A 10,267-nucleotide genomic window follows, 5' to 3' on the forward strand; every position below is an offset into this window, starting at 1 on the left:
AAACAGCTTGGAAACTTGACACTACGTTCGTACTCATCCGTACTTCATCTGCTCCGTACTTAATATAACTCGAATGTAATGTTATTATTCTTGAAAATGTAATCGAGTCCACCAAATTGTGAAATGATATGAACAATTATTGGTAATTTTATGTTTGTAATAATGAGAGATAAAAAAATTCGCTTAAAACTTTCAAGATGTGCTTTTGATAGTGCTGTTTATTTCCGGGCCCTGGATACGGATATTTAAAACATGTTTACCGTTTCCAAGAACAACTGGAATGGTAAATAAAAATGTACCGGAATCGTCAAGTCATTGCATATGAAAACAATACATAAATCGTCGTGAAATATATTTTTATGCAAGAATAGCGACATGTCTGGCATCAAGCTTAACCCTTGTCATGCTGGACACGATTGATTGTAGGGATAATACATGTTTGTTTTGTGTATTAACGTCTGCAGAAGCCCGCGGGATATGTCTGTGACCTCGACCTTCGGTCTCGGTCACAAACAATCCCCCGGGCTTCTGCAGACGTTAATACACAAAAAACGTGTATTATCCCTACAATCAATCGTGTCCAGCATGACAAGGGTTAAGCTTGATGCCAGACATAGTGTCAGACAGGATTTAGTAGATGTTGCACGTTGTCTTTTTTAACGTTTTAAAAGTTTATAGAATTTTAATTATTTTAAATCAGTTTTTCTGCTTTAATTTAGGTCGAATATTAGAATTGTTGCCCAAGTCTTTCAAAAATACATGCTACCAAATCATAACATCTGAGTCAATCAAACGGTTTGAGGTAGAAAAACAACTGATTAGTCTATATGTAACATTTATAAACAAAATGAGATTTATTGCAAATTGATATGAGTTTAACTTAGTAAAAATGAAAATTCGATCCATATATTTGTACGTAAACGGTCATGATATATATATAATACAGAATAATACATGCATTTGTTAATTATTTTCGCTATGTAGAAAAGTATATTGTACTGTCGTCAAAGATGTTTATGAACTTGAAATCACAAAGTTTTCATACTTATTACAAGATAGAGGCCATGATTTGAAATCTAAAGCATTACCCTTTACCCTGCTAAATTTCTATAATGAACTTGTCCATCTTTCAATTTGGAAAATACCAGTAACTGTTAAATTGGTGCTTTCCAAAAGATACTGACTGAATGACGAACAGTGCAGATCATGATCAGACTGCACGGATGTGCAGGCTGATCATGATCTACACTGTTCGCAAAAGTAGAATCATTCGTGACCAGCATGGTAAGGGTTAAGAAGCCGAAAGAGAGCGTAGCGACCGGACACGGTTTCTTAAGGTAGTCGACACGTGGTGGCGCTCGGTAATATACCCTCGATTCTTTCTGAACGCGCACTTTACTTTTTTTCTTCTTTATTGCTACAATTCTAAATACGACAGCCTCTTAAAATGAGTAAATGTAGTACACATGAATATATAGATCTAGATCTATTGAAAAACGCATGCGATTGGTTGACAATAATACTAGGTTATCATGCGCGGACCCAGTCAATTTTCTCAAAGAGGAGGTGGGGTGGGGTCTGACCGAACCCTTACTGTGAAAAACATGTATCTCTATATAATTAATAATTTGATGTGATTTTTGTGGACGTTAGCCCTTTACAAGAACATGGTAGCCGACCAACTTTGGTGTTTGAGGGTCTGGATAATTTCGAAATTCAGCAATTCCTTTCCTGCATTCTGGGACATTTTAGGAACATTTAAGAACACCTTTTCCACTGCAGTTTTATATACAATATATCCTTATTTTCTTTCTTCTCTTCTTTCTTTTTTTTTTTAGGATTTTCCAGGAGTGCGGACTCCCTGACCTCCGCCCACTGGATCCGCGCATGGTTATGATTTGTGTGTAAATAGTTGTTCTATATTGCTCGCTAACAACAAACCAAACGTTTATATATGGCCTAAGACCACAGTTATTTTTACTATATGTTCTATATAGGCACTGGACACTATAGCAATTTTGCATGCATTCCAACCTGAACTCAACAGAACTTTTCAAGAGAAAAAATTCCAGCCACAGTAAACATTGGGTTGACCGGCTCTTTTTTCCACCATTTTGAACCAAATCACATGCGTATGAAGAATACTCTCTAGATGGCCGCAAACAGGCAAAACAAGCCCTATCAAAAAGTCATGTTATGCATATTCTGACATTCTCATTCTGTCAAATTGTACATGTACCTACTATTTCATATCTCCTCTATTAAATCATGCCATTTATTGCAGGTCTTTCACTCAAAAACTCACCAATATTCACCATCTAACAGAGGAACTATTTTCCGCGTAACCACTTCCGTATTGTCAACCAAGGGCAATTAACTGTGGTCTTGTGCCATATTGTTCTTTATGCCTTCAGTCTTATGTTGAGAAAATTTAACATAGACTATATATTGTACTTTTGCTTTCGATATCGCCCAGCCAGGTGATTTCAAGGGGGATAATTTTACCAATAAGACGGCAAACTTTACCCAATTGTTGATCATGTATGTTAGTTCTCGTCTTTCTGTTATAAGCCTGTTATTGGGATTTGCATGAGACTGGTAAGCACTGAGTGCTTTGTTCCAGTCTCTGTTTGTTTGTTTTGGGGTTAACTCCGTTTTTAGTACTATTTCAGTTATGTAAACGCGGGCAGTTAGCCTAACCAGTGTTCCTGGATTATGTACCGGTACTAACCTGTTCTCAGCAAGTAACTGCCAACTTTCCCACTTGAATCAGAGATGGAGGACGAATGATTTCAGACTTAAAGTCTTTTTATCAAATTGTCACGGAGAACATGTCCCTCGCCCGGGGATCGAATTCAAGACCCCGCTATCCGTAGATCTGCACTCTCCCTATTGAGCCAAGCGGACGGACTCCAATCTCCCGTCTCTGAGTGATATAATTATGTTTAAATTGCAAATCAGTGGCAGACTTGCGCGACTGATTTATTCAAAGTCTCAGTTAGTCGTTTTGACTGGAAGACTGTGGCAGAAACCTGCCTTAAAGGCACTGGCCTCCAGATTTGGCTAAAAATATCCTTTCTTTTAAATTGAAGTTTTGGTCATATCATGAACATTAGAATATGAGTTTTTGTTTCTAAAATAGTTCAAAAATTCCAAATCAAGAAATAAAAGATGACCCCGTCGGGAATCGAACCCCGGACCACCGAGGCAATAAAGACATTTTCCTGTCGTCGTAGCTAATAGCGCTATAGATGAAGTAGTGAATTGTGACTTCAAAACATTATACAGTTCCTGCCTTTTGGTAAGGTCGATATGTGGATTTATCGACCTGATAAAAGCGATATCGACCGATAAATCCACATATCGAACGAATTTAAAAGGCAACTATTGTTTTATTGTTAAATCCAGCCTACTCATAAGTATAAACTTTAAATACAAATATCTGCAGTATTTGGCAAGTTTTCGTGGTTAATTGTGTGCGATGTCGCACTGTTTTGACGTCAAACCGTGGAAACGTCACAACTGAAGGTCGGTACGTAATTTTGGCTCCGCCTTCGAGTCCATACGTTTTTTTATCATTGATCATGTCACTACATCTAGACCAATGGAAAGGCCTATAAATAAGGATTAAATAATAAAGATATTTATAATCGAGATAGTTTACCTGGAGTAAAAGCGTTATAAACGCTTTTCGATTTTCATCGTAAAAAGAAGTAAAAACAGCATATTCTCATGTGTTTCCGTAATATATAGTTTGTCAGTAGTTAAGTTTTAAAGCCTTCTTAAGAAATATAACACCTATTTCCAGATATCTAAAAAAATTGTTGTTGTCGAACGATCTGGAGCCAGTCGCTTTAATGCTATTGTCTCAGTCGTTCAAAGCCCGTACATTTGCAATTTTATTGCCAACCACTTTATCTAAAGGCAGAACCTGATAGACATGTTAAATCTGTTTTGGATGCAGAAATGTTTGAAGCCGGTATTAAACTCAATTTGGTGTTCATGTGTAGTCTTAGTAAATACAATATGGATGCGATGTACAATTTATTTCGAAATATTACAGTTGTATACCAATAAGCTAACGCAGCTATACGGTCACCTGAACATAAAGAGAAAGTACTGCAGTGCGAAAAAGACCAGTCACTACAGTTTTAAATCAGATGGGCTCACATTGTCGACAAAATGTTTAAACCATAATTATATACGTGTCTCTAAAGAAGAACCAGGCACTTATCATGAACTTTAACACAGAGTCTGGTTTCATCTCTGCAGTACATGCAATAGGAAAGGGTTAACTGTAGAACAGGATAATGATGGCCAGTATCATATTGCACTGCAGAAAATTAATAAAATCTGCAACAGGAACGCACATACTACTGCGCTGTCCTTCAGGTGCTAGAATAGACAAATATTATGACAAAAAGGCGGCGAAAAGTGTAATGCATCAACCAGGTCATTATATCATTGAAAAAAGAAATGCTTTATAACAGGTATATTTATATGAGTTGTGTAGTCATGTTGACTTGTGTTGACATGCGGTGACTGCGCTTGGACTGCAATCACTGCATATGATAGCAAAGCGGAAGGTACCATTTAGGTAAAAAAAAAATGACATAAACTAAAGATGAAACAAAAATTTTCAAAAATGTATCATGATGTTATTAATTATGTGGCGTCTTGTGATGCTAGCGTATTAAGGTGAATCTGCCACCCCTGGCACCGATGCCTCACTCAAAACTATTTCTAAATATCACGTGTGTCCTAAGCACTTTCCCCAAGACGCTAGAAAGGTGCCAATATAACCTTCTGAGTATCGATAGCGGAAGCCGTTGGCTAGAAGCCTTTGCAATAAGAACTCGGGAAGCTCAGAGAATTAAAACATAAAAAACGAAGTCTTCGCAAGATATGAACCTAAATTTAGTTGGCCGACCTGTGGTTTTCTGCTATTTCTAATTTAGTATTGTTACTGAAAGAAGTACTGCGGACGGCACTGTATGATTTGTTCGATATAACAAACATCTCTCTGCAAGTTCTCATCACCCCAAGACTAATGAAACATGTGAAAGAAATAATAGCACTTTGTTTAAGACAAATCGCCGATATGATTAGAAACATCAAAAGAATTGACACTTTCCGTTAGCTTTTGCTATGATGGCTAAAACATCTCCAAAATGACGCTACCTTAATGTCTTCATATGAAATGTTCTTTGATTCCCCTTGGAATCTACACAACAGGCATTTTCCTTTTAAATCAATGGTAAACAATGAACATTTCTTACAATATCTAGAAAACGTACAACTAATTACAATAAATTTTACTATTTGCGCAATAAGATCACAGTAGTTTTTGGCAAACAGTGTATGATAACGTCTGTAGTGAACTTCCAAAACGAGGCTGGCAAACAGTGTATGATAACGTCTGTAGTGAACTTCCAAAACGAGGCTGGCACGTATTTCGAGATTATACTTGTCGACAGACTCTTGAAAAGTTCTTTTTATAAGCCGTAAACAAAAATATCAATCAGTCCATAAGCACAAATTCACATATTTCTAGCAAAGATATAACAAATACTGCTGCCATGGTTACATTAATTATTCTCTGCATCTTCGAAGTACCGGTGTGAATATCACGCAACCAATCAGGTTCCTTATTGGTGAGTACTAACAACAATATAACAACAAAGCACTGGAGTGATAGAGAACACAACATCGTACACAACAATAGATTGTAGTTCTTGTGACCAGTTCCCACACTGATCATTTGTTTCAACTGTGTTATTGTACTAAGTACAAACGCAAAGGTCAATGAACACAACAAGGTCGTCTGTTTCCATAGAAACCAATCACGTGACATGTTCGAACTTGACCTCTGGTTGAAATTATTCTGAAATGAAGTCAACAGATAATTTAATTCTGTCCTACTTTAAAAAAACAAAAAGGAGAGGTAAGCAGTTTATACTTATTAAGAACATGGGCCCATTATCGCCAATTAACAAATGAATGCGCTTATGTTATTGAACACAAGCCTTCCTCAAAAATGATACATTTTTCTTTTCCTCTTCTCACATTTGGTTACTCACTCATGCCTCCATGATTATAATATGTTCCTCAGAAGAGCTTGTTTGAAGTTGCTAAAAGGAAATAAACCATTTAACTAATCTCTATAATGACTAACTTCGCAAATGTTTTGTTCACAACATAATTGTTTAGATCAGATTTGATGAATGAATAACTGTTCTAGCAAATTGTGCTTCGAAATTTGCGCTAGCATAAAACTGCTGTTCATGTCCCTTTTCGGGGATGTTTTAATGAAAGGGTAGAAACTTTCTCGTGCTCACATGCTGTTAAAATACATGTTTAATATATGAGTTTTTTCAGTGGCAACGGAAAAACGTTTTACGATCCTATAAGTGATAATTCAAAAGGAAATGACATCAACGTTCAGCTCTTTTTCTTTAACATTTAATTACGCTGGTGGACAAAATGGTCATGTTTTGAGTTTTACATGTTTTACGCTAGAATAACTAATGTATGTCCGTTACATGTTATAACATAATTATCCAAAATCCCTTGGGATACGTTGGTTCCCTCGCATTTCCGGACTCGGACACCAACCAATCCCTCGAGATTCGCAGATGTTGCAACAGATAAAAACATGCATTCTCCCTACATTTTATTTCCTTAATAATCTAGTTTTAATCTCGGTATTGCATCTGGATTAATACTCTCTTTAGAGGGAGAAATAGAAACAGTGTAATGACTAAACTGTTTGTGTTGAATTCTCCATCGAATCAGGATGATGCTTTGACCGACGTCTGACGTCATCTGTTCGTCTGCTTCTCGCAAAATCTGCTGCCTTCATCATTGCGTCCTCTTCGATATCGTCGTTCATTTTGACCCCCTGTAGATGCAAAAATATGATGTATACAATGCCATTAGAAGTAAAAGTTTTTTGACAATTTTCGTGTTATCTTTATGTTGTGTTTGACTAATTTGAATTTAATGGATGATGATAGCTGTGCTTGACGTTCGACTAAAATGCCTTGTTAATCATTAGATTAATTTTCAGTCGTTGGAACGTGCTGCGAGTAGAAATATTTTACAGAATCAATGCTCTTCGCAGATGGTGCAAGATTTTGGACTATCGCCATCAATAAAAAGAGCATGTTCTTATCGGTATTTCTCAACATTCGATCAATGCTGAAAGTAAATATTTTCATAGAAGACAAAATAAATTTATTACCAGCTTTCAGTGTGTTTTTCATTTTTTTTTTAAACTAAAGGGACTGAGGTGTACCCAGACTAAAAGATATGTGCAGCATGTGATGTTCGAGTCATGCTCCCGTGAGGATCGGTTTCAGTGCATAAGGTCTTTAGGAGCTTTTCCCTACATATCCAGATAAAAAATATCATTTCTGAAAATAACATGCAGGCCCGGGCCTACAGTGTCCCTCGGTAATGCTATGTTTGTTACATCTATCTACCCGATGGATTCTTGATGCTAATTTGCTTATGTTTTATATGAATTGTCCAGATATATATATGGATAACAATTTTGATTATTAGTGTTTAAGGCTGAAACTTCTCGAATACAAAGCATAAAGAAAAATAAAATATACTAGATAATACTTAGTGACCGGTGTCGGATCAATGCACAACAAAATCATTTACCTATAAACATAAATATTAATTGGTGTCTGTACGAAAAAAAGTACCATATCGAACATGAAATTTGAGAAGTTAAAAAAAGTAATTAAAATTATTCTTTTTTTTAAGTAGATTAAATCTACAGGGTGTATAACATCGCGAATTTTTTTTCGTCAATCTTGTATTCTATAATATTATGTAATAATGACTCTTCGGCGTTATTTGGCGCGAGATCAAAACAATTCCACGTGGTTATAACTAGGCAGAAATTATATCAATTAAGAACTAATGATAGAACATGTGTTAAATTTCGTTTTCTGACATCTTGTGATAATAATAATCCTCTTAGAAAATAGCTGTGTACATTGATAACAGGAATAACAGAAAAATAATGAAAACCTGAAGAATACCTGTGATACAACTACAGTTTACACGGGCATCATCTTATCACATATGTCTACAACAAACAGACATATAACAAGTTTCAACAATTAATGACATTTTGATTTTCGTAACTCAGAACTGCGCTATATTTCAGTAAACTTTGTGTAGCAAAGCGATATGTTATGTAAATTTCTGAAGTAAAACCATGATATGCTGGTTTGATTTTTGACTGGTCAGTGAATCAAACAGTGAATTTGGATTCAGCACTAACACCAACGTACAGCACTAACACCGACGTACAGCACTATCACCGACGTACAGCACCAACACCGACGTACTAGCGCACCGGAAGTTACTGACAACTTCTCTACATGAATCAGAAGCGGAGATGCATTATACTTTAGTTAGTAAAACAAAGCGTAGAATATAAACTATTACAGAAAAGAAAAAAAAAGAAAAAAATTAAATTGGGGAAAAACACTTAGTTCATTATTTGACTACAGACACATGCAATAATTTTTGCTGCTCGGTACAGATATAATGCCGTTCCTTTTGCAATCTATTAACTTTAGCGTAATCAAATGCGAATAAGTTACTCAGATTATGTATATTTTACTAGAATAAATCTATAAAATGCAATATGAATATTACCTTGCAATTTTAGATTCTATCCGTTAATAATTACTTTCACTTGATCATCAAATCGATAGCAGTGCAATCCTGTATAACTGAATCGATTGCACTATCACACACTTGTCTCTCTATTCCGCAGATGTTCCTATCATGCCAAATCCTTAGGGTATATTTCTAGACTGTTGAATTTCTGCAAAAAAATACGTCCCAGAAAAACAAGATTAATATTATTCCACGGTAGTAAATAAGCAAACAACGAAAAAGAAAAACCTTGAAATGTGAGGAATAACAGAACCTGCAACACAGAATTTGAGTTATTTTTCTCACAGTTATTAGTCTGTAAAATGTAGACTATTACCGAGAGCACACTGCAAACAATTATGAGAAATAAGAGCGAAATGAATCATACACTTGATCGTATATTTTATCTACAAAATGCTTTCACAAGACAATGTTTTAATAAACAGCTACTTTAGTTCAGGAAGACAATAACAATAGAAGTGTAAGTTAAAATTTCCTGTTCACTTTAAAGTGAGTTAAAATTGTAGCAGTGTCATTAAACGCTTTCTGTTTGTAATCAGACTTCATGCGCAATAACTTCTATTCAATTCAGTTGATATCAAATTATTTCCCTTTGTATTAAGTTTCATCAACTAAATTCTATACAAAATAATGTTAAAATTGTCTGTATAAGGTAGTCATATTAAAACTCATGCAGAGTAGGTTTATGTATTACAAAAGTTTCAAGAGGTAGTGTTGTTATCGCTAGTGGGATCTTTTTAAGTACAAGTTTAGAAGAGGGTTTTGTTTATTTGATTGGTTTAGAAGTAAAATAAATTAGTAGAAAAAACTCGTTTAATTCTTTTCGCTTTTATGGTCAGGATCCATTTTCATAACATGAAAAATACACATAAATGTTGAGTGATTAACATTTCGAAAACGGGCGAATTTTATAATTTGATGCAGGCAGATGGACTCATTTACTTAAATACTTTATACGACTGTGTTTTATCATTAATTTTACATGCATTATTGTTTTAAAACTAACCATTTGGCGGGGGCTCGATGTTTATCCACTGCGTAGTTGGTGTTTGATTGTGACGAGTTTTGTCTTTTTTGTGATTTGTCTTTTTACGCCTTCTCCAATAATACCAATATATTTATGTGCATATACATTTGTGAGTAGTTAAAATGTGATTCTAACACGACCAGCAAATAACCTACATACACGTAGAGCAAAATCAATCTCGGGTTATTCTGCAATATACCACTCGCGTGCAATGACGTCATCCGATCTAGGTGCGTAGCGCGGTCCTAAAAAGTAGTTACCATTTTTTTCTAACACTGTTGATACTAATATGTCGTGTTAGAATCGAAATAATAAGTTCCCAAGTGTGATTTATCATAGAATAACCCGAGCTTTTCGTTCTTATGCGAAACAATAAATCATGTGATATACTCTTACGCATAAGAACTCAAAACTCGGGTTATTCTACGATAAATCACGTTTGGGAACTTATTATTTCTTAATTATATGATGGCCGAGTTCGATTTAGTTCAAATTGCAGTATGTACCCAACAACACCTTTTTATAAACATACAC

The 10,267-nt window shown here is 35.3% G+C and overlaps 1 long non-coding RNA gene across 1 annotated transcript; it reads right to left on the bottom strand.

The window, feature by feature from the left end:
* Positions 1-4,027: 4,027 nt before the first annotated feature.
* LOC123526139 (uncharacterized) lies at positions 4,028-9,116 on the bottom strand. The gene is made up of 3 exons (XR_006681524.2): positions 8,683-9,116; positions 6,767-6,901; positions 4,028-5,884 (listed from the first exon to the last, which is right to left on the bottom strand). It is a non-coding gene; the product is annotated as an uncharacterized LOC123526139 (long non-coding RNA).
* Between the last annotated feature and the right edge of the window lie 1,151 nt (positions 9,117-10,267).

Source organism: Mercenaria mercenaria, chromosome 14 (assembly GCF_021730395.1).
Source record: "Mercenaria mercenaria strain notata chromosome 14, MADL_Memer_1, whole genome shotgun sequence".
NCBI classification, from domain to species: domain Eukaryota; kingdom Metazoa; phylum Mollusca; class Bivalvia; order Venerida; family Veneridae; genus Mercenaria; species Mercenaria mercenaria.